The sequence below is a fragment of the Anas platyrhynchos genome, chromosome 9 (genome assembly GCF_047663525.1).
Source record: "Anas platyrhynchos isolate ZD024472 breed Pekin duck chromosome 9, IASCAAS_PekinDuck_T2T, whole genome shotgun sequence".
Classification (NCBI taxonomy): Eukaryota; Metazoa; Chordata; class Aves; order Anseriformes; family Anatidae; genus Anas; species Anas platyrhynchos.
Genome location: NC_092595.1, coordinates 6,923,645 through 6,946,813, shown reverse-complemented (window position 1 = coordinate 6,946,813; position 23,169 = coordinate 6,923,645). Strand labels below are relative to the sequence as shown.

Here is a 23,169-nt window from a genome sequence, read left to right as displayed (position 1 = left end):
TTGAGTGAGAAGGCGCCGTTTTTACCTGGTCACGTAGCCTGGCATTTTAATTTTCTGAAACTGAAACTAGCAGTGGGCTCAACCTTTTCCATTATTGCTAAGTTTTCATTGTTGTTGTTGACCTTTTTCCAAGAGAAAGCTACTCTGATTTACTTTTATTTTGTATTACTTGAGCGTGTTTTTAGTTATGATTAGAAATACAGGTTGGTGTTACTGCTTCTCTTAAAAACATGACTCATTCCATATTAACCTAGTCCTTATACTTCATAAAATTTTAAAATACCGAGAGAGTGCATTTGAAATGTTACTGCGTTTTGTCCTACTTTTCCCCCTGCAAATTATGTTAGAAATTCAGAATTGCACAGTCTCAAGGGCACACTAGTTGTTACAGGGATCATAAAACATACTCAACTGTTTCTTGTAGTGAAGTGAAATACTCTTCACTCCTTTCTTTAAGAGCTGCATTTGTTATAAGAGGGTTTATTTTCCTATTCTGGAGATTCCTAAACAATTACTCATCTCTTAATTAAAACTTTGAAACGGTTTGAATGTAGTTTTAAGAGCCAAGCTAGACACATTAATCATCATCCCCAAAATAATCATATCTTACTCTGGCTTATAGTAAAAATTACTTTCACAGGTTTGTATTATGTTTTTCTCTTTGATGTGTGTAGACAAAGTATGAGACGGGTTGACCTGAAGAAAGCAGTTTGTGTTCTTCCCAGAGTGTTTTGTTTAACATGGCTTCCCAGATTCAATACGTGTGTTTCAATCAGAAATGCATTTTTGATTCCCTTGAGAAACGATACTGACATTTTTGATCAGTCTGTTAATCATGACTGTCAGTTCCATTTCTTCTTAGTAAAAAAAAAAAAAAAAAATCACCACTAAAGAAAGAGGAAAAAAAAAAACACTAAAATGCAGAAGTTACACATCCTCTTTTGGTTTTCCTTTGCTTTACTATTTTAAAGATGATTAAAAGATGCTATTTTTTGTATAGAATATGGTGTGTAAACACAAATAGGGTAGAATATAAGCTAATCTTTAAACATTGGAATTGTTAGCATTTTGTTTTTAATTGTGTATTTATACTGTGATCAGGTCTTTTAAAACAGTGTGGCTGTGGTCTAAGCGTAAGGTGGAGTAAGTTGGCATCTTAAAGGAAAGATGTGAAAGCTTAAAAAAAAAAAAAAGGCCTCAAGGGCAAGGCAAATTAGTATATAAGACTACTTTTTCTAGGATTTCAAAGGTTAATTTCAAGACTGCTAATGGGGTGCTTACTCAAGGTCACAAGGGTTAATGAATGTGTTGGAAATAAAAATCAAAAGTCCTGCACCTTTGGCCTAAGGGCAAGATCAGATCAAATTTTCCATAAATGTTTTAGCAAATTATTATTTTTTTTTGTTATGTGATAGAAGAGGTAGCTTACCTGAGAGATATTTCCTTTGTACCTTGCAGGGCTTCTCTTGTGAGTTTTAGAAGCAAGATAGTTTGCCTTTGTCTTATGAAATTAGTGTTCTTTTTCTTTTTTGTGCCTGTGTGTGTGTGTATACATGAATGCGTGGCTATATACAGGTGTGTTTGTGTATATACATGCGTATGTGTGTCTAGCTATTTAAAGGAGTGTACAGAAACAATAGAAACTTACAAAAAGCTGGGAAGTATCTGTTTTTTTTATCATACAGCAGCTTGCTGTGCTGGGTTTAATTCCACAGGAGGTAACCAGAGGGGCTGTGAGGGAATCAAGCAAGAAAGGCAACGTGGAGGCTTGTTAAGAGGTGTCCTGAAAAACACTCTTTCCAGGTTCTTTTAATGCATGGATGGTTTGACCAAGTCAAAAATCAACACACTGACCCGTCAAAAGGTCTCCCTGCAGAAGAAAATAAAGGATGTTACCGTTTATTACAAGCTGACACAGGCAAAGTCTGAGGATACGCAGCGAGCAGAGTTGCTGAGTCTCCAGAAAGGCAGGGTCATCGCAGCGAAGTCCGTGGCCTCATAGTCCTTTGGGGGGAATACAAAATACAGCGTGCATTACAGCTCGTAGGCGTCTTAAATCCATTCTTCTGGACATTTATTTTTGGGTGAATATATCATACCATGTTTTGAAGGTGTAACACCAACTCTTGTTTTAGGAGGACAACTCTGCAGGCACTAAGTCTCTTAGGTCAGGAAGTTCCATGGGTACCACACTTCAATGTAACTTCAAACCCAGCAGATTTTGCTCAGAAACAGCAAGAGTGGTTGGAGGAGCTGGGCAGAATGAACAGGACACTCCAAAGAAAATTCAGTGAAAGGATTAGAAGACATCTGCCAGAAATTCTCCAAGACTGCAGCAAGAGTTTTTCTTTGAACCCTACTGTGGTGCCATCTGTGGAGTCTTCCTGTGACCTTTCCACTCCTTTAAAGTCAGATGAAGGAATAAATGAATGTAACTGTTGCCTGTGGTTCCACAACAGATAAACTCATCTAAACGCTTCCTGTCGGGTTAACTTTCTGCAAGTCCATTCAATTAAATGGTTCCACACAGGGTAAGGCAGGCAAGGGAGATGGCAGGAGCCTGCAGCCAGATCTGGAGGAGTTGGGTGAGGCATGGAAGTCCTGCCTCTGCCAGTGCTTGCCAAGAACAGTGGGAGATTGTGCCACCAGCCCCAGGGCTCTGGGGTTTGCACAGGAATTGCAGTGCAAAGGGAAGTGAAAAATTATCAGTTGTTGCCCTGAGTCTGTATGCCAGGTTTAGGCCAAGTCACGGGAGAGCTAAATGTTAGTAGGCCCAAAGACTGGTTCAACAGAAGCTGAATGCCATGTCACCGTCAGATGTATGTGTGAAAGAGTTTCTGTGGATGGACAGACCTTTAAAGAGTGGAAGAGCTTTAAAGAGTGGAGAGAGATTGTGGGTTTTTGTTAAAACCGTGACCCCTGCTTTCAAAGGGTTATGAAACCTGGCAATACTTAAGACGTTGGAAACAAGACCCGTGAATAGTTGCTTCAAAATAAATAGCTCTGCAAGACTAAAGCCTTTATTCTTCAAATACATATGTGTGTATGTGTGACTTCAGGTGTAGGAATTGTTCTTTTGAGGTGTAAGAAAGAAATACTTGAGTGCGTAAAGCTAACCAAGCTTGAAAGTGTTTTCAGTGGTAGAGCCTACAAATGCTCATAAAATTTATTGTTGAGGGATTTGGCTGTACAGCTTATGGAGTACGCTTTTAAAAGGAAATTATATATGTGTATTTCTAGCAGTTCCTGAAATAGTCTAAACTGAGTGATGACATGAAATTTTGGACTGTTTTGCTCCTTCTCAAATCAATGGATGCTATTATCAATGAAGAAAGGTGGATTGCAGTGTTTTTTGTCTGATAATTGGTTACAGCTGAAAAATTGTGTTCCAGAGTGTTCATCCATAAATCGTATTTATTGGATCAGCATGAATAAGCCGATCTAGTGGTGTATGCACTGAAAAAAGGAAGTGCTAGTAATATGATACAGAGGAAATACTGACTGTCTACTATGATAAGGTGTGTACTGCGATAAGAAAGTTTATATAGAACGGCATTCTGGTATATTTTTGGAAGTTTTTTTTTTTAATTTTATATATATATATATATATATATATATTTTTTTTTTTTTTTTAAAAAAAGAACAAGTTAAAGCCACAAGTAAGATCTCTCTCAGTTTCAGAGGGAAAACACCCCCTTGCCTTTTTTCTACCATTTGTTGAAGTTCACTACTGCATGATTCAACTGAAGAGGAAACCGCTCTTTAAAAATTACAAGAAATGGTGGCTCTCTTTTGAAGTAGCATTTGTTGGAGAACTTTCTCTGCTGATTCTGTAAGCGTTTACAGTTCAGAAATAAGCTTTGACTAAGAATTCTCGGCAGAATCATAAATATGTAATTATGTAAGCAGCCAGGATATGTAGCCCCTGGCAAGTACCCAGTGCAGTGAATCACAAGAGCAAAGGGAACTGGGCCAGTATCAAACTAGAGGAACGTCCTCTGTAATAGGGTGAGGGCCATTGCTGTTTCTTTCCTATTGCCATTCCTAGTTTCTCAGTTTCAAAAGCACCCAAAACAGGGTATTTCTGCTGCAATAGGTTGTCTTGTTACCACTTTTTTTTTCCTGTGTTCTTCATCGTCTTCCTCCCCCTTTGCCTCCCCTGCCTTGGGCTTTTCTTTGTCTTTACTTATTTGCAGTGGTTTTGGTTCGCAAGTTAATAGCAGCAGTAGTAGTGAAGCTAGCAGTGGATTATATCTGACTTGATCGGCATGCCATCTGTTTTATGAAGGGGGAGATCGTGTGTTTCTGCTGTGGATTCACTGCCATATGCCCATGGTGGAGTCGTGTAACCTGGAATGACCCTTCTTCCACTCTGTGAATGACTGCACGAAAAAATTGTAGCGTTAAATGAATAAGAAATGTAGTGTTAAATGTTCTTGATGGTGACTAGGTTTGTTGCATGTTAAAAAAGTAAACTGGCTTTGAGGTGTAGGTGAGGTAGGATGTTCTGGAGAAGACTTAAGGGCAGGCCCCCTTCTGTCTGAGCACATGAGCATTGCCTTCCAGAGAGGAGCAGTGCTGTTTCATATTAGTACGCCGCTTGTGCAGTTGGGTTGTGATCCTGGTTTCATTGTTGTCAACAGAAAGTTGATATTGGTTCAACTCAACAAAAGTAAAAGCTCCCCTTAGTTTCAGTGGTGTAGATGCTAGGTGATAATGAATATTGCTGCAAAACAACAGGAAGTCTGTAGGCTGGGGGGAATGACATTGAATATATGTACGTTATTTGCTCAGGAGAGACTTGAGATAGCCACCTGCTAGCCACCGAAGACCAGGTGCCCTACATGTGCATGGCCATCAGAATGGATGGCAGACCTGGAAACGTGTCCTTGGATGTGAAGCCTCTAGTACTCCGTATCAATAGAATTTAAGATAGGAGTAAATGGAGGTCACATATTTTCTTCTTACTGTGATGTAATGAACATATTCAGGACAAGGGATCAGAATCCTCCCAGGGTTGATATTGTGTGTATGCGTGTAGGATCCATGTCCATGAATTTAGTGTTTGCACAAACGGAGGGTATCGATGTCAAATGTGAGCCATCGTTTGGATTCCTTGTCCTCATTGCAGATATTCACGGTATCTTCCCCATTCATTTAATTTCTTTTGTCTGTAGATGGACAGTATTTTATTATGGTCCCCTTGGGTGCTAAAAATGTTTTATCATATCTTAAGGTATTTGACATCCGTTTCCAAAAACTAAAAAGTTAAAACCAGTAACATAAATGAAGTTAAGTCCCTCAAGAGAATATAAACTTCAATAACCTGGCAAATAGAATTTCATAAAATAAAAATAGTCATTTCAGTTTTTTTAAGGTTGTTTTGTGTTAGTGCAGTCACCAGATTTTCTGAAAGCAGTGATGCACATCTGGTAAAGAGAATAATACAATTAGTCAATGTGCATGTAAGATGGACTATGAAGAACTGATTTTAAGTGCGTGCTTATTAATGGTGACCTAGAAAAAAGTCAGTGGTAGTTAAAATGAATAGAGGGCAGATGAACTGTCAGCGGATTCTTTTTTCATGAATAAAAGAAACAAATTTAAAACTATCAGGTACATAACACACAAATTAACGGGGAAAATAGATGGTCAAAGGTTAAAGAGGGAATGAAAACACAAGTTTTATGGTCACAAGATCAAATGAGGCATTAGTTAATTTTCCTTTTTTGGTGCAGTTCACCAGGAGTTCAAGTAATTCAACTGAGTGATTGAACTGGAACAGAGAAGAGTGCCAGAAAAACTGATTACTAATAACATAAACAGAAAAATAATCAAATGAACTTAAGACTTGATGTCAGCATTTCACATTAAAATGCTTTTGAAAAGACTGGAATTCCTTTCTAGTTGCATGGAACCTGATTTACATAGAAAGCAAATTTATAACAGCTATTCTTGCAACAGTTGATAAATCATTCTGCTAATGAGCCGTCAGCATGGATTTAACCAAGGCATGGGTGAGGCACAGAAGGTATTTTCTGGAGACTGACCATCTGGGATTTCAGAAGTAACCTAAGGAGTAGGTAAGGGTGTTTGAACCCAAGGAAGCGTTATTGCTAATTATATAAATTGCAACTGGAAGCTATGCTAGAGATGGTGAGGTTTTGCTCTAAATGGAAGATGCCATATGAGTTGCTTTGAAAAATGTCATTGTAAGATCTGTAAAGTGAAGAGGGGCTTATGGTAGGAATAGGAAACTGTTTACGCTGCTCACATGCAAGGCAGAACTGTTAAATCCTACTGCTGGTAGACCTTGTCCAAGAAAGATGAATGTAAAGTGAAGGAGGTGCGGAAGGGGACTACGAAAATGGTGAGGGAAGAGCAGAGTTTGTCTCACAATAGGACACTGAGAGGCAGATATAATTACTTTCTCTGCATATATGAGGGGTTGCCAAACACTTCAGTGAGTACAACTATTTTTTTTTTTTTTTTTGTTAGATTGAAGATAGCACTAGGACGGACAAGAAGAAATGAATATATCTTGGCAAGGAGTATATTCAGCCTGGAATTTAGAAAACAGATCTCATCCATCAAGGGAGAAAGATTTTGTGATAATCTTCTAATTATATAATGGGACGCCAAAAAAAAAAGCCTCACTAGTTTTGAGATGAGCACTTGTTATTGCACACTGGTCCTCCTAACAAGCACTTGTTTGTGGCATTACAGTTTTTGCCTTTGAAAGATAAGGGAGCTTAATGTTTGTAACCCGCATCAGCTGTCTTTCAGCTATTTTCTGCTGAATTAGTTAAGTTTAACTTGTAAATCATGCCCTCCTGCTAGGGAGCAGTTTTTGTCCTGTGGCCCTGGGAGAAAACAACAGAATGAATGCTAACGCCGTAGCTCAGCAAATTCAGAAGCACGTAGCAGGTCTTGGACTGTCTTTTCCATTTTTTTTTTTTTCCTCTTGCTCTGATTTGGAAGACTGCTTATGTTAATCAGTTATGTTAATATCTTTCCATTTATACTTTGAAAAGGAGTGTTACATACTTCAAGTCTGAAGCCATCCAGAGAGAATTCATGATATCTGTACATACCAAACCCATAGCAAAAATACTCGTTTGGGGTTCCTTAGCTTCTGTTGTTAGCCCAAGATTAATGTGGGACTTCTTGCATTATGCATGAGTGGAGAAACGTCAGCAAAGGCAAAGCTTGAGCAGAGTGGCTCTGGAAGTGCCAAGTTACAGCTGTGGGTGATGTTTACTTAAAAAGATCTCAACTATGCAAGCCTCCTAAGTTAGCAACCCCAGTGCTTGCTTTTGAAGAAAAGCACTGCAGCCTAAGCAAAGTTAACTCTTCAGCATACCTTTGTGGCTTGTAACTCATCCAGTGGAAAGTCCACCGTGGTTTGTAGGCAGTGTCCTGCGTAGGGAAAGGTGCATTGGGATACTAAGAAGAGATTTAGGTTATAGAATAACACACTTCCATTTTTCTTGCCCAGGCAGCATGCTCATTTGTGTTTCGAACACTGCCACTTCCCTGGGAATCTTCCACTGGGAAATGAATGTGTGTCACATTAATTACACACAAACACACCTAACCCTCACCTGTCTCTGCTGGCTACACCCCTGAAAACTGCCTAGAGGTCAACTAAAGGGCCTGTTTGGGAGCACAACTGGGGAAAACGTGACTGCCTGGTGTTCGTCATCCTTCCTGGATGCCTCGTGTGAGCTCGGTATCACGCAGAGCAGCGGGGAAGATAACGCTGCAGTGCGTTCACACGAGCAGCTCGCTGCGCGCTGTGCCCGAGGTGAGCGGTGACACTGCGCAGCCACCGCCTGCCTGCTCCCAGGGTGTTTGCAGAGCGACTCCATGGCTCACTCTGCTTTAAATGCACAGAGCACTCACCCAGTGCCTCTGCTATCACGCGTCGAAATCCTGTGATGGGAACGGTGTAATTAGGAAGCTTAGTTAAAGGATTGGGTGGGGGAGATGCTTGCAGTGAAGAGCGTGTTCCTGAAGCGTGGCTGACTCGTCAGTAGGGCAGAGAGCCCCCCGGCTGGCCGTGCATGCTGAGAGTTTCATAGCAGACATCTCGGGTTAAGCAAAAAGAGCAGTGCTGTAGAAAAGCAGGAACATGCCGAGAGGGGGAAGGGAGCAGTTGTTTCTGGAGTGACAGGCGGATGCTGAGAAATCCTCCAAGCCCGAGCGCTGTGCTGCTTTCCTGAACCGGGTTGCAATGGGAGAGGTGGCTGGGAGATCTGAGGTGTGGGCTTCCCTGTAGGAAAGGCATCTTGTTCATCACCTGTAACCAGATCCAGGCAGTCTGGGGGGTTTGGTCACACCTAGGAAATCGTTTATATTAAAATATCAATATTTTGATATTTGCCAAATGAAGAAAGAACTCTAGATAAGACAGGAGCATGTATAACATTTTGCCTCGCTATCCCTTTCTAGAGCTTGAGCTGTGTAATAAGGCATCCCCTAGCTCAGCCCAGAGGCCCAGAGCAGACACGATGGCTGTTCCTGTGATGCCTTTTCCCCTCCTCATGCCGCCTGTTCCTTCCAAGCACTTCCCTGCCCGCTGAGTCTAGCTCAGTGCTCACGTTTCTGCCGTGAGCGTGGGGACGAGGGGAAGGACCCGTCTGTAGAGGGCTGTTACGTGGCTGCTAAAATAACAGCAATATGCACTGTCACTGTTAGTTGTGTACAGGTCGTTTTTTTCCAAACCCAGGATGGATTTGTTACATAGCTCCTTATCTAGCTCTGCTGCACATAACCCAAGGGTTAGCGCTTAGCCCTGTTTCAGTACGAGAATATTTCATTTCATGGCACAGAGAAGATATTACTGAATTCAGATAAAGATGGCAATATTCAACAATATATTTATCCTGACTCAGAAACAACGAGCGCTTTAGGAGTGATGAGGAAAGCTGTGTTACATCTCAGCACTTTTATCTTTGAAGAGTGTTGGATGCTTTTTGCATGTTTGTTAAAACACTTTTTCCTAATTGGATGTGCCAGGAGGACATAATCAGCAGCAGCAGAGATGCAGGCTATTTGGAGGACCTTGATCAGTAAGAAAGATTGGAGCAGATGGTCTAAGGAAAATATATTAAAACAAAACAACAAAAGTCCCGCGCAGGAGGTTTTTTTTGTTGTTGACATTTTGCTTTTATGTTGTTTATCAACCTTGTCTGGATAGATTACAATCTCTTCAGCACAGGAACTAAGCCTTATATGTTTATGCAATGTTAGCACAATGGGGCCCCGATCTTGAAAAGGGGTCTTTGGGATGCTGCCGTTGTTCAAATAAATAGTGGTAGTGATGTTCATAATGTCTGGTTTTAATTGTTGGGAAGGTTCCTTGAGCAACGAGAGAGCTGCGTGAAATAGAAAAATGTTAGTGAAATGAGTAAAATCCCATGATGTGTTGCATGTGTTGCTTTTTAATCGTCCATGGGTTTTGGTAGACCTTTTGCATACCTCCATTTTATCCAAGTGCACATAACCACGTCGCAGTTCTTGTAAGCCTTTGTATCAATGCATACCGAGTTGTACTCTGGTAGAAGAGATGATGACTCACAGGTTTTTTTTTGAGGTTTTGTATAACCCTGGCCTTCCAGCCTCGTAGTGCACTTGCTGTCTGTTGTTTTGCCATGCAGCTCAGCCTTGTGGAGCCTGCATGTGGGCTGCTTTGGCTTTTCCTGCCCTGCACACCCACACGGGTTGCCACTTACTCCCCAGCACACCCACACGGTCACCTTCCTCCAGGTGACTTCCAGGAGCCCTGGTTTGGTTCAGATTCCCATGTTACAAAATGATTTGAGGGACAAAGTAAATAGGGGTGGACTTGGTAACACAGTGCTGTGCTGTGAGAAACGCTGCCATGTAAACACAGTTAATTTGGGTCTAAAATTGGGTCGTTTTTTAATTACATTGCTGGGGGTAGTTCAGACTTAAATAGTTTGCTTCGCAATGTAAACAGGAACAAAAATGGATCTGCTGTTGTCTCATTCCAGCACTTCAAAATACAGTGTATGTGTGTATATATATAAATATAATTTGCAATAGGTCTAGAAAGTCCTACAAACTTTTTCCTGCCTGCAAGTGCTCTCAGTTTTCTTGTTGACATAATGAGCTGTATTTTCAATAACACCTGCTGTGGCATGCTTGCAGGCTGCCCCTTCTCACCTGAATGTTGCTATTCTGAATAAGCAGACAAATTTGCTTCACCTGAGGTAGAAAATAACATTTTGGATCTATGTTTGAATAACATTTTAGAAAGCTTAGCAGATTTAGGAGCCAGAGTTAAACCCCATGATCACTTGACAGAGCTATCCTATTCTTCTGACTGCCTTACGTAGTCTGAATAACACTTTTTGCTCTCTGTCCACAGAGAGGTGGTGTACGTAAGTAACACAAGTGCTTTTCCTTCTGTACTGCATGGGGTCATCAGATTTCTCTCTTCTTAATTGCAGTTCATGGGAAGGATATGATGGCAAAGGATTCATCATTTCTGTGATTACATAATGTAATAATTCGGTTATAATAATTCACTTAGTGTATTAACTGAATGAATTTAGTTAAAATCCGTGGAAAGGCAGCTTCACAGGCATCCTTGAGGGGGATGCTCCTATCAGGAGGTGCAGCTGGCTCGAACGCCCGGGTCTGTGGTTTGTCTCAGCAGCTCCAAGGAACCTGTGGGGTCTGGAAGAAGCATCCAAAGCCATCATGCTCCAAAATGGATGCTCGCCTACCAGCAGCAGGGGCTAAGTGCCCGTTCTTGGCTTGTTCTTCTGCTATTTCAGCTGTGTTTTGAAGAAGTTTTTGTTGTGGGTTTTCTGTGTGGTGTGTATGAACCAGCACCTCCCAGAAAACCACTTGTCTGCATTTTCATAGCATACCCAAAACTATAAATTCTGTCCCTATTTCTGTTAATTTTATGCAGAAACCCTGTCAAGTGCCTTTCACTTCGTAATGTCATTTTTTTTTCACCGAGGAGAAGTGTAACTAAAAAATAACTTTAAATGAAAATAATCTTCTCCTTCTGCCGATAGTGTTTGCATGTTTGAAGATGAGCTGCTGCAGTTCCAAACTGATTCGGAACAGGAGAAACTAAAACGATAGAAACTGGGCCTTGATTTGGTGCCAGTTTGTTATCAACCAGGCCTTGTGAGGTTGATTGCAGTGTTACAGCCACAGAGGGAAATTAGCTTATCAAATCTGGGCTCCGGTATTTATTCATAGCTATAGGACACGCTGATCCCCACAGCCATTGCTTGAATGAAATTCACTGATAATGGAAAATTTCACTTAGCTGGTTGAGCCCATCCTAATCCTGAAATGTTCTGAATGATCTGCTTAGGGTTTAAGTATTTTTCAGCATACAAAAAAGGAAAAGCCCAGCAAGGTATAGATGGGACCACGTTCATCCTTCCTTACTTATCTCCTTCAGAAGTACCCTGCAGCTTTCCTGCTTACATGTGTGACAGTTATTAGGAAAAAAAAGTGAGTGTACAATGGGTATAAAAATATCCCATGTGATGAAAGTGGCTTTGGATCCCAGCTGGTTTTGTGTTCTGTTTCTTCTTGCAGCTGGTTTTCTTTTCTCATTTTTGGCTCCTCTGGATTTTAATAGTTGTAGTCTTGGAGTGATTTTTTTTAAGATAAAAGGGAAACCTAGGAAATGAAAAACATAGTCCCGTTGCCCAGATAGCAAATGATGATTTTAATAATCCAGGATTCTCATCGCTCCCCATGGATTTAAAGGTGAACCAGCCACGTGCAAAGTTATTTGCAGCTACAGTTGATTTCTTTGTACCAGTAGTTTGGCATGGATAAATACATAAGAAATTAAGCAGGTGGCACAGGGCCCCTGGTTTTGGGTGAATCTTAAGGCTAAGAGGAGGATTTTTTTCTTCTTTTTTTATAAGACACGGTAAAAGAAGGAGCTGTAGAAGGATGTTCTGTAAGAGGTATTATTAAGAAGCCTGTGCTCCTGCAAGCTGATAAAAGGTGATGTGATTTTATACCAAGAGGAAAGACAAGCAGCAGTGATTACTGTTTCATTTCAAGTCTGTCTTTCAGAGATTTCTTACTATTCCAAATTAATCTGCTATAAAACTGTAAAATGTACTAGTATCCACCAAAATGGGAGCTCAGATTATCTCTTGTTGAAGAGAGAGTCTGAAGTTTATTTAGGGAACGGTTTCTATGTAATTCTTTCTCTATTTCTGTTTCTTCTCTATGCCCAGATATATCCAAAACAATGAGTCCCGCTTCTCTTTCAGCAGAAGACTCGAGGCAATCCAGAGTGTATTGCCAGGATTTCTCTTGCCAGCTCTCCATCTACAGTGAGCCTCTCCAGCACGCTCTCTTTTTTTCCCCACTTTTTCTGTGGATAGTGTCAGGTATCTGGAGAGAGAAGGGGAGGAGGACTGTTTTCAAGGCATGTCACAAAACACAAACCAGAAGAAAACTCAGTGGAATAGGCCATATTCTCAAAAATGTGACTGACCACAGTGACTTTTGGCCTCGTCTGAAAAACTCAACATAATCCAGTTTTGCCGGAGAAGTCCTGAATTACCTGATTTTACAAAAGTGGCAGAGTTCCCTGCTGGCTGGACTCAACTGCTCTTTTCCATGCTAGAAGAGAACTGGAGAGGCCAGAGAGAGGCATCAGGATATGGCCATATGTAAAGCACTCCTCCAGCTTGGGTAGCTGGCAGTCACCAGCTGATTTGACGTGAACAAGGGTGGTTTTGTGCAGGATATCTTAAGCAGGTGCCTACATCTTTCTGTTACTGATTAATAACAAGTATTGTTAGAGTTGTTGCTCTTCTGGTGGTAACTTTAGATCTAATAGTATGTTGCAGTCTTACATTTCATAGCACATTGCTTGCAGTACTAGCAGTCAAAGCTAGTCTCTGGATGGGAAATAAACTGAGATCAGGGATTTCTTACTAGTGTCACCTGGACAGTCATTCTTCCCTCCTACATGCTGCACAGGAACTTTAAGACAGCCCAGTCAGCGTCCAACCTAGCTTCATGCAGATGAATTACTTCATGATACCTTTTCTTCCCCCTCTCTGAATAGACTTCTGTAAGGAAAAACGTCTGCACCAGCTCATGTGATGTAATAAAGACTGTAAAAATACAGTATGACTTCTGTACGTATAGTTGCCTATAATGAGAGTTAGGTGTAAGGGTTTAATTTGGGAAAGTGCACAATAGGAGTATTGTGATTTAGCAGTGGTTGACATGTCTCTCAAACTCAAAGTAGGTTGTACTATAAATATAGCCTCTTGTTTTGCAATTGACATTTTGCTAGTGGGTGGCTAATTGCTAATTTGAAGGGAAATAGACCAGAGATCTAATATTAATAACTAATTAATAGTTATGCGGATATTTTAAGTCTATTTTTCTGCTTATTTATAGGCATATATTATTCATGTGCTGTGTATCCTTCTTTGCATATACATGTTTTATTCTGAAATTTTTGCTTCAGTAACGTTCGAGCCTGTGTGCTTTTGCAAACAAAAGCTGGAATGCAAAGGCAAGTCGGTCACAGATCGCAAAACCACTTTCAGAGGAGGATGATTTGGAAGTATGAGAATGGCACTTAAAAATGTTTCCTTAAGAAAAGCCTTCCTCTTGAACCAAGGCCTGAGAGGAAGGCCAACAATGTGTTTGCCTGCCTTGTATCACCTCAAATTGTGATTACCAAATCAGCATCGGTACCGTCTGTTTTCCTGAGTATAAAGTAAAATGCAGGGAAATTCTTAGGCCTCTGTCGAAAGCAGATAGCTCGTACACAAACTGAAGAGGAGTGAAAAGAGAGGGGCAGCTCACAAGAAGCTTGGCTGAGAGCAGCAACGTTGGCTCAGGTAGGTGAACGTGGCCGGTCTGCGCCTCTCCTGCCTGCTCCCCTGGCCTCCTGCTGCCTCTGGCCCAGCTACACTGGGCTGCAAATTAATGAGCACCAGCGTGGTTCTTGCCTTTTACTGAAATCTTCATTTGTGGTAGGGTGGAAAGATTATGTGAGAGGTGCATTGTACTTTGCATGTGCCTGATATTCTCAAATCTGTTCTGTCACGTACCCAAACAGTTCTAAACGCGTTCCTCTAAATGTGGTGGAGCAGTTGCTGGGCTCTGCCTGCTGGCAGTGGAGCTTGTGTTGTGTTTGTATCTCGTCCCTCTTGCTAGTAACTGCTGTCAGCACTCAAATGAGTAACTCGCAAGGAACAAAAGTTGCTTTCCCACTATCTATGGAGTTCACATTATTCATTTTGCTAGCTGTCCTAGGAGATTTAAGCTGTGTCCTAGAAAGCATTTGCTATTGCTGGATTAAAACCTTGCTGGCTGCTATCTGTGAAACTCACGTGTTAGAGAAAGCATCAGAGGGGCCTCTGACAGCACACTACATCTTCTGTGTTAAGGTTTCCTCAGCATTTGTTGCAAGTATGGGGATAAACCTATCATTAGTGCCGAACTTGTAATAAGTAGATGTACTTTTCTGCCTTTTTGATACACTTGAGGGTAGCGTGCTGCAGCTGCTCCTTTGCTGCAGGGCATGCTTGAAGGTAGCAGTGGTGTGGGACGTGGAGTTTCCACAGCCCTCCTGGCCACTGCCAGCACCTTTTGGCAGGAGGTGAGCAGCCTGCCCCGTCCCCCATGGCCAGGCCTGCCCCGTCCCCTATGGCCTGCTCTGTCCCTCAGGCCTGCCCCTACACATGCTGCACTGCAGCTCGTGGTGTCTGGTTGTGAAAGAAACAACCGGGGACAGAATTATGCCGCTAGCTAGGACTCTCAATAGTATGCTTCTTACTTGCATTTTCTTCCAGATATCCAAAAACATCAATTGTTTTTTTCTGGCTCTAACGCCGTGTGTGACACAGCTCTGGGCAGGGACCCAAGCAGAAGCAGCTTGGTGACGTCACTGATGTGGGGCACAAAGCAGGGAGAAAAAGTGTCCGAAGCGCTGCTTTCGGGTCCCACTGCTTCGAGAAATGCTGAAGGTTCAGTTATTCTCCACGTGCAAAATGTTGTTGGTGCTTGTCCGATTCACAGTGGTCTTCTGAGGAGGGACTGGCACCGCCGAGGCCCTCGTGGCACTGGTGACAGGAGCTGTGTGTAAAGGCAGATAACGAGGCACAAATTTAAATGCTGCAGGAGACTGGTCAGGGATTTATTTTGCATTTTTTTGACGCTGTATGTTTTTGTGACTCCTGTATTACAGTACTTTTATTCTCAGTTCCATGTGATTGAAGGAATCCTGTATTGATGTATCTGCTTACTGCATACTTACTGCATGTCCTGTGATTAGCGTAGTCCTGTTAATTTCAGTGTAGCAGACAGTCATGAGGTACACACTTAAAATCCGCCTATAAATCTTGGCAGATCGAGATTCTGTAATAAGTTTTTAATCTAACACATGAAAAATTCACAAAATTTCTCGTGTTTCAAGTGATGACTTAAATATTTTCCAGTCTGCTAAGAAGCATATCTGAGTCTGGGAAACTCTGCTTGTCCTTGTAGTGTTTGCTTGCTAATCTCTTCTATCAAAAATAGTAAAGCATATTTATCAAAGTACTAATATAGCAGGCCACAACACTTGAAGGATCTTGAAAATTATCTGTATGCCAGTGCTGGTAATGAAATGAAAGCATACCATGCTCTAGGAATATCGATCAATAATTTCTGTACAAAGTTCTCTTGCTTTGAAGTGCCACTGAACTAGTGGCAGCAGCAATGTCTAAGATCTTCGCATAGCCTGTGAAAGATTGCGAAGACATTGAATAGCCTGATTTCTTGGAAGTAAGTTCTTGAGTAACTGTTACAAGTAAGTGTTGAGGTAGGAGACTTTTTAATGTTCGGATTTTCTGGTTTGTTTTGCATGTATGTATTGAAATATGTTCTTCCATGTGAATGAATTTTTTACCTGTTCCCTCGATTTTTTTTTTTTAATTTCTTGTGTTCCATAAGTACTTCAGTACATGTGTCTTCAGCTTCTACAGGTCTCAGTATGGTATTTTCCTGGAGAAACATTTAACTTTTTGAGTAGTACCAAAGATTGGTGTCTGTTTGCCAACATTTTTTTTCATCTCAAATTACTGAAGGCCCTTTGAGTGTGAAAATGAAGTAATAGGGCTTTCCACAAACATAAGTATTTTTCCGTGTAATTGGAAGATGTTTTGAAATACTGTCTTTAGGCCTTTACAGCCAAGAAACCAATTACAGGCATGGTTAAAAAGTGATAGCGTGTATTAGTCAGATTATAACAAGATTCTAATAATGTAAAATAGCTGTGTGACAAATTAGTTTGTATAGATTTTGACAGTTGTTGCCTTTAATAAACTAACTTGTTAAGCAATATGCAACTGCAGTGTTTCCAAAATTGGAGAAAAATAAACTATATTTCCATGTCAAAATCTTTTCCATAAAGCGGGGCCATGAGTGTGCGTAAGCCTGTTTTGAATTGTTGGGTTATTTTGTGAACCAGTCTGTCCCAGGACAACTTTGGCTCAGTAAGCAGATGACCTGAATATCATAAAGAGCTACTTCTAAAACTTTGGCACCTTCTCTCAATAAGTATTCTGTTACTTTTGACAAACATAATCTTTGGGCTTGGCATTTAGTAAACCAAGGTTTTCTCTTTTTTCCATGTAATTTATGAATAAACGGTGATTAGATTGATGTTGCCTGTTCATTTTCACCACAGACCTGAGCCAAGAACTTAATTTGTGTCTCCTGAGACAGTGGAACAACTATGTTGTAAATCTATATGACTATTGAATTGCAACTCTGAAATCCAAGAGTTGCTTTCCCTCCAGTAAAGTGTTACTGGAATGCTGTAAGATAATGCAAAATCTGCAAAAGTTCTAGAAAAACTACTCTTCAATCTGTAGCTTTATTGTGCTTCCATATCCTGAGCTATGTTCCAGTTGCAGGTTTGAAAACCCCTGTGGCTGGCAAATGACGTTTGTATCTGTCTGCCTTAGCAAGTCGCTATTTTTGGTGATATGGATATTAATTAGATAACTCGCTTTCAGCCCAATTTAGAACTAAGTCACACTATTTTTATACGCGTAAAAGCAAATTAAACCTCAGTTTGAGGTCTGTGCTCCATCCCTGAAGTGCCACTTTATTCCCTTCCACACTTGATGGACTGCTGGCGTAATGTATAGCCTGAGTATGAATATATTCCCCATGGTTCCTACAAAAGGAAGGAAAATTTCTGGCATTGGCTTTTCCTTTTTGGAAGGAAGCAAGGCTCTTCCAAGACATGGTAGCTGCTCAGCAGTTTGGCTCTAACCTCACAGTCCAAGAGCGTTAAAGGCAGATCTCATTTACACGTGTCCTTGTCTGCTGTCACAGGTGGTGCTTGCACTTTTCTCCAGGGAGAATGTGGTGGCACTTAGTTAAAAGGGGTGATTGGAAAGATGAAAGGTGCTATTTTTCAGCTTTTTTTTTTTTTTTTTAATATTCTTAGTTCTTATCTTTATTTGTGGTGTGGGTGAACCTCATGATTTCAGAAGCAGGCACAAAGTATTTGGTGGCTTTTTTGCTTTGGGAATGGTGATAGCGATGCAGGTTGCTGCCTTAAGCTAAGTTGCTAGAGATTGTGCAAAATGGCAAGAAAAAAAATTTTTTTTTGAAGGCTGCGTTTTCAGTAAAAAGAGATGTAAGCTCATGTGATCATTTTTAATGAGTATGTGAAGCAGCTCCAGTAGCATTTGCAGTACCATCCGTAAAACAATGCAAGTGGAAGCAACCTTTAAAAATAAATAATTAAATACTTTTGACCTTTTGCCCAGTTTAGTTAAAAAGGAAAAAAAAAAATCCCCGTGTTTGATTTTTCACTAAGAATGTACATATAAAACTTGATGGCTTTAACCCAAATAGTTTGAATTATGACCAGGCCAAAGAATTGGAATAACTTAAAAAGAAAGAATGAGAACTTCAACATCTTGTTTCCAAAATAGCCAGACCAAGTAACTATACGCAATCCCATGAAAGCTATAAGCAATACACATCAGTTCCTTGGGAGCGTGCTGCAGAATACCAAAGGAAAAGAAAAAAAGGGGGAAAAAAGGGGGAGGAAGAGAGCCTGTCTTCCATGCGTAGAGAGTACTGGGCAGGAGGAAATGAAAGCCACTCTAAGTTCTTTATTTCTTGGGTTGCTTTTAATTATGTTTGAAAGACATGTCTCATATGAAGGTTGCATGGCATGATACAGCTCAAAAACCTGTCTGCTGAATGTATGCACCCATCAAAGCACACAGATGTGCGTACCGCTTCCTTGGTGTACCTTCAGTAGCTACTGGAACGTAAGACTCCTGGAGTACATTCAGTGGTCTTTGAAAATATCATGTACAATGTAATAAATGGCTTCTCAAATGGGTGAGTTAAGGAAATTTGGTGTGTACACACCAGAGGGTTCTTGCAGCGGGGCCTCACTGGGCGCAGGTGTGGTTGGACCTAGCATACCATGCTGTAAGCTTTGTTAGCCGTGGAGGCAGTCCATGCTGGTGGGGCTGTAATCTCCGTGACTGGGAGAGATGGGCAGGGGGCACGGCTCGTGCCGTGGCTCCCCAGCACATCCCACTGCTGCTGCCGGCCCCGTCTGCTCCGTCCCCTGTACTGCAACACACGTGCAAGGGGTTGGGTGGATCATGTGTTGACCTAGCCCGTGTTAAAACCTTTTCTGTGGTTCTTTATTTCAACTCGGATAACATTTGAAGCAATTCCCCATGGTCACTGAAGGCTCACCAAGCCCCACATCGGCACGCTTTTACCGCTCGGCAGCCTTAGGGCTGTTAATGGCTTTGGAGTCTTGCTCACTGTGATGGGTGTTCCTTCTTTCTCCTGAAATTGCTAAGTCTGCTGTTGTCAAGAAAATGTCATTTTTATCACGCTTGCTTTGTGATTAAAAATGCTATTCAGTAACTTGTGATCTTAAGCTTCTGCTATAAATGATGTATTGTCAGTTTAACTTCTGATACTTTGATTGTGCTGTTTGGAAGCTGGGGAATTACAGCAAAATATTTAATATTTAGCAGTGAGTGCAATCATACTAAAAAATTGAACAGATTTGCTTATGTTTTGTGGAGCAATTCTAAGATGCTGACATGAATTTTTCAACCCAAGAGTTTGGTTTTCTCAAAGCCGCCTCTCCTATTATGATTTTTTCTCCTCTTTCCCCCTCCCCAGGTATGGCAAAAAGGAATCTGTAGTGCTGTTTGCAGGGACAAAATGCAGGAACGAGTCGCGTCCTTATAGACAAACCAGCCCTTGTTTAGTGAATGCATTACTTGAATTTCAGTTTCTCTGCTGGTGACATTTGTTGGTTGGATGGTCTTTGAAATAGAGGGATTAGAGGGAATAAGTGGTAGTGAGCAGATCGAATGTCTCGGTGATGACATTTTGTTTTTGTGCAGATGGAGGGAAAATCAGACCAGGAGTTATGCTGTGCTCATAGGACAAACTAAAAATAAGGCCTCATTCATGCATTGAGCTCTCTGAAAATCCAAAATGCGTGCATTGCTCTAAGTTCAAGATTCAGGTTTTTATTCAGTGTCAACTTATACGATACAGATTTTCTGTACACAAGCTTTTCATTGCATTCTTTGTTACAGCCGTGCTTATCATACAGAAAGAAAACAACGTCAAATACTATTAGCAGGCACTCCAGTGGGGAAGAAAGCAGTAAACAATACTACTTAAAAGTGGATAATTTCTCTCTCCCTGATGGGACACATTCAATTTATAAAATGTGCATCAATACTTTTTATGAGCACATCATTTACCTTTTTTTCTTTTTTTCCTAAGCGTGCATGATCAAAACAAGTAAAACACACAGGTAGTTGTTTGCTTGTTTTAATGGATTTTTAATAAAAAATGAAATTTGTTTGTTATTAAAAGAAAAATTACATTGACTAAAGAAGTCCAAATCTAATAGCAGTAAGGATTTCAGTTGTAATTCAAGGAAGAGGAGAATCTGTAACCAAAATTGCTACCCAAAAGCTTGGGAGGGTTGCAAACAAACAGCATTTTAAGAGAGAAACGTGGTCTAGTTTGGGTAGCTGTGTTCTTTTAATTTAGAGAAATGCAAGACGGACTTTTTTCCCTATATTTGTTTCAGTTGGCAAAACTAAAAAGGTGGTGGGGGAAATAAAAAACAAAACAAGGCAGGATGATATGGGTAACTGTGTGCCAGTTCCTGAAAGCAAGGAGGTGCTTCTGGAGCATGGGTGCGTGGCTCCAGGCTGAGCCAGGAGCACGCCCTAGTGGCAGGCTGACCCAGCCTGGTGTTGTGATACACGGTCATGCAGCTTGCTGGATGCTAATTCAACTAAAAGAGTGGATTTTTAACAGGTTTTTGTTTATTTGTTTATTTTTAATTTACCACATCTGTTGCTGACCTCTGCCAAAACAAACACGGTGTATTTACATTATGCATCGTCATGTTTGTTAGTAGTAGTCTGATAAAATACCTGCTCTGTAATTAATTTTGAAATGTGGAAGTAATACCTATCTACTTTTTGTATAGTTTTTAAATGTACAGATATTTTAAGCTGTGGTGAGAAAGATCATGATCATGAATTTTTACCCTGTGAGCATTTTCATAACAGATACCATCATTAAGGTTGACGTTTACCCTCACGTAAAATGTTGGTTCTCAAAATCATCCATGTTTTTGAATTGGTTCCTGTTCTTGTCCTCTCCCTCAGGCTGTTGTTCTTTTTTGTTTGTTTGTTTTTGGGCACGTTTTTAGCTGCTCAATTCTTCCCCAGCTGTTGGGTTTGCAGGGTTTTTATTTGGTTGGTTTTGCTTCTTTTTTTTTTTCCCCCTCCAGGTTCCCTGAAATATTTCTAGCAAAGCATCTTGTAGGAAAGAGAAATAAAAGACAACTCATGCAACTGCAAACCAATCCACAGCATTACTGTGGAATGAACATTTGAAGACTAAATATAGTAAGGGAAATTCCACCCTGTGGTGTGCTTCATTTCACCACATCACTTGGTAGCAATACAATGAAAGGTGAAGTTTTTATCCTACATGCTACAAATTCTGTGCACGTCACTAACTTGATATTAAAAATTAAAAGCAGAAAGGGTAGCAACCCTGTTCTTTCTCTGTAATGTGTAAGGCTTTGTAGGAAACGTAATAATTTTTACTGTATTTATTAATTTGAAACCTGCTAAAGTTGTTCCCAGGGTGAGTACAGTTTGGGGGGTTCTCTGGAGCTGTGTGATGCCGAGGTGGGCAGCTGCTGGGGTCTGTCTGAGGGCTGCTGGCGCTGCTCAGTGATGCTCAGAGCCCTGCTCGGTTGGACCCTGCCTCGAAGTCGTGCTGTGCGCCCTCTCAGCCCTCTCCATCCCATGGCAAATTAGTTAACTGTAAACAGATTTCCTGTTGCTGTTGGAGGGGAGGCTAATAGAGCAGTGAGTTTGTGGTGCTGTTTGCGTTGTTTTTATGTACGCTCTGCGGGGAATTGTCGAGGGGAAGGGAATTCCTCTTAAACCGGCTTCTGTGCGGTGGGGTCACGCTGCTTCCCTTCAGGGCCTTTCTCTCTCCTACTTGGCATCATTTGGGGGGTAATATTAATTAGTTACTTGAAACAGTATTTACTATGAATGAGTGATACATGCTTAATGCAAATGCCAGATGCAGAAAGTTCAAAGCGTGTAAATACTGAGACTCAGTGCTGCCTCCCGTTTGTGGAACCGGCATCCCCTTTTGATGATCTTCTGCACTATTGTTCATCTTGGAGTTAAAATTTTATAACTGTTTTAAACTTTTGCTTCTGATTTTTTATTTTTAAATTCAATTTTAGCAGTAGAGTTGATATATATAATTAAATTTGCAGAACGTGATCAAAGCAGTGTGTAATAGCCTAGCAGAGAATTAAACCTGTATTAATATAGGTCGGGACCCTTTCGCTTCTCCTGGGCTGTGTCTGTAAGTGTTGCTACCCAGAGGCACCAGGACGCTTTTCAAGCCCAGGCTGGTGGATTTGGGGTGTTTTTGTAAGCAACGGCAGGGCCAGTAATGTATAAACTGACTTTTCTTATTTGGAAGCTGGTGATCTTAGTCTGCATTTACTTCTCATCCGTCTAGGTCCTAGCATTTGTTTCCCAGTCTGAAAAGGAGAACCATTAACGTGTGAAAACAAATGCTGAAGTCTGTGTACCTTGAGGAGCGGTGACGTTCCCCTTCTCACGTCTGCAGCTCTTGTTACTTCCAAGGCTGTCCCACCAGCTGGGGGGGGTGCAGAGGGAAGAGCAGATCCTGGATTACTTGAACCTCTGGGGAATTTAAATAGGAAAAAGGAACATTAGCATATTCTGCAGTTCCTTGGTCAAAACAAGCAAAAAAAAAAAAAATATTCCAATGTTATTAAACTTGGTAACAGACTAAATAATGGAGGGTTTCTTAGTGATTGTTTTGAAAGTGATGTAAAGCTTTAATGCTACGTGCTGTTTAAGGCATGAGTTGCCTTTCTTGGTTTTAGTCCTTGTTTTAATGTTTAAAGGAGACATGTTTTAACTTTGGGAAGTTTTGATGTTATCTGTGATACATTTTGTGGGCCTTTGTAGATAGAGTTTAGTACTTAAAAAATAGTTTGCTGTTTTCCCGATCTTCTTCCATCTTGGGGCAAGATTTTCTGTTTTGCTAAGAATGAGCTGGTTCAAACAGCAGGTTTTGGATACGTGGCTGCTGCTGTGCCCAGACAGCATTACTGCACTTTTTTTTTTTTTTTTTTTTTTTTTTTACCTTCAAGCCTTTTTTTTTCTTTTTTTTTTTACTTTCTCTAAATCCTGTAGTTTCTGTGAGATTACGGATGAAATCATTAGAGAGCAATGAATATCCATGGTACCAATCACTGTGTTACGTGAATGCAGGATCAGTAATTGTTCTGATCACAGGTGTATGAGGTACCTAACTCCTAGGGAGCGTTTAAGCTTTGAAGTCACTTGTGGAAATTAATTCCAAGAGGGTATTTTAAGGATTCTCTCATATAGCATGCTCTTCTTAATGTGTTGATTTTAAACTCAGATCCAGGGTAGTCAATTCTGAAAAACACTGGATGGTTTGATCGTGGCCTTGTGATTCCTGTTTTTTATCTTGCTGTTGAAACATTTTAGTTGTATACATCAGCTAGCA

The 23,169-nt window shown here is 40.8% G+C and overlaps 1 protein-coding gene across 5 annotated transcripts in view; it reads left to right on the top strand.

Moving 5' to 3' along the window:
- Positions 1 to 23,169, top strand: part of TBL1XR1 (TBL1X/Y related 1) — a 109,230-nt gene that overhangs the window by 48,169 nt on the left and 37,892 nt on the right. The window lies entirely within an intron of this gene.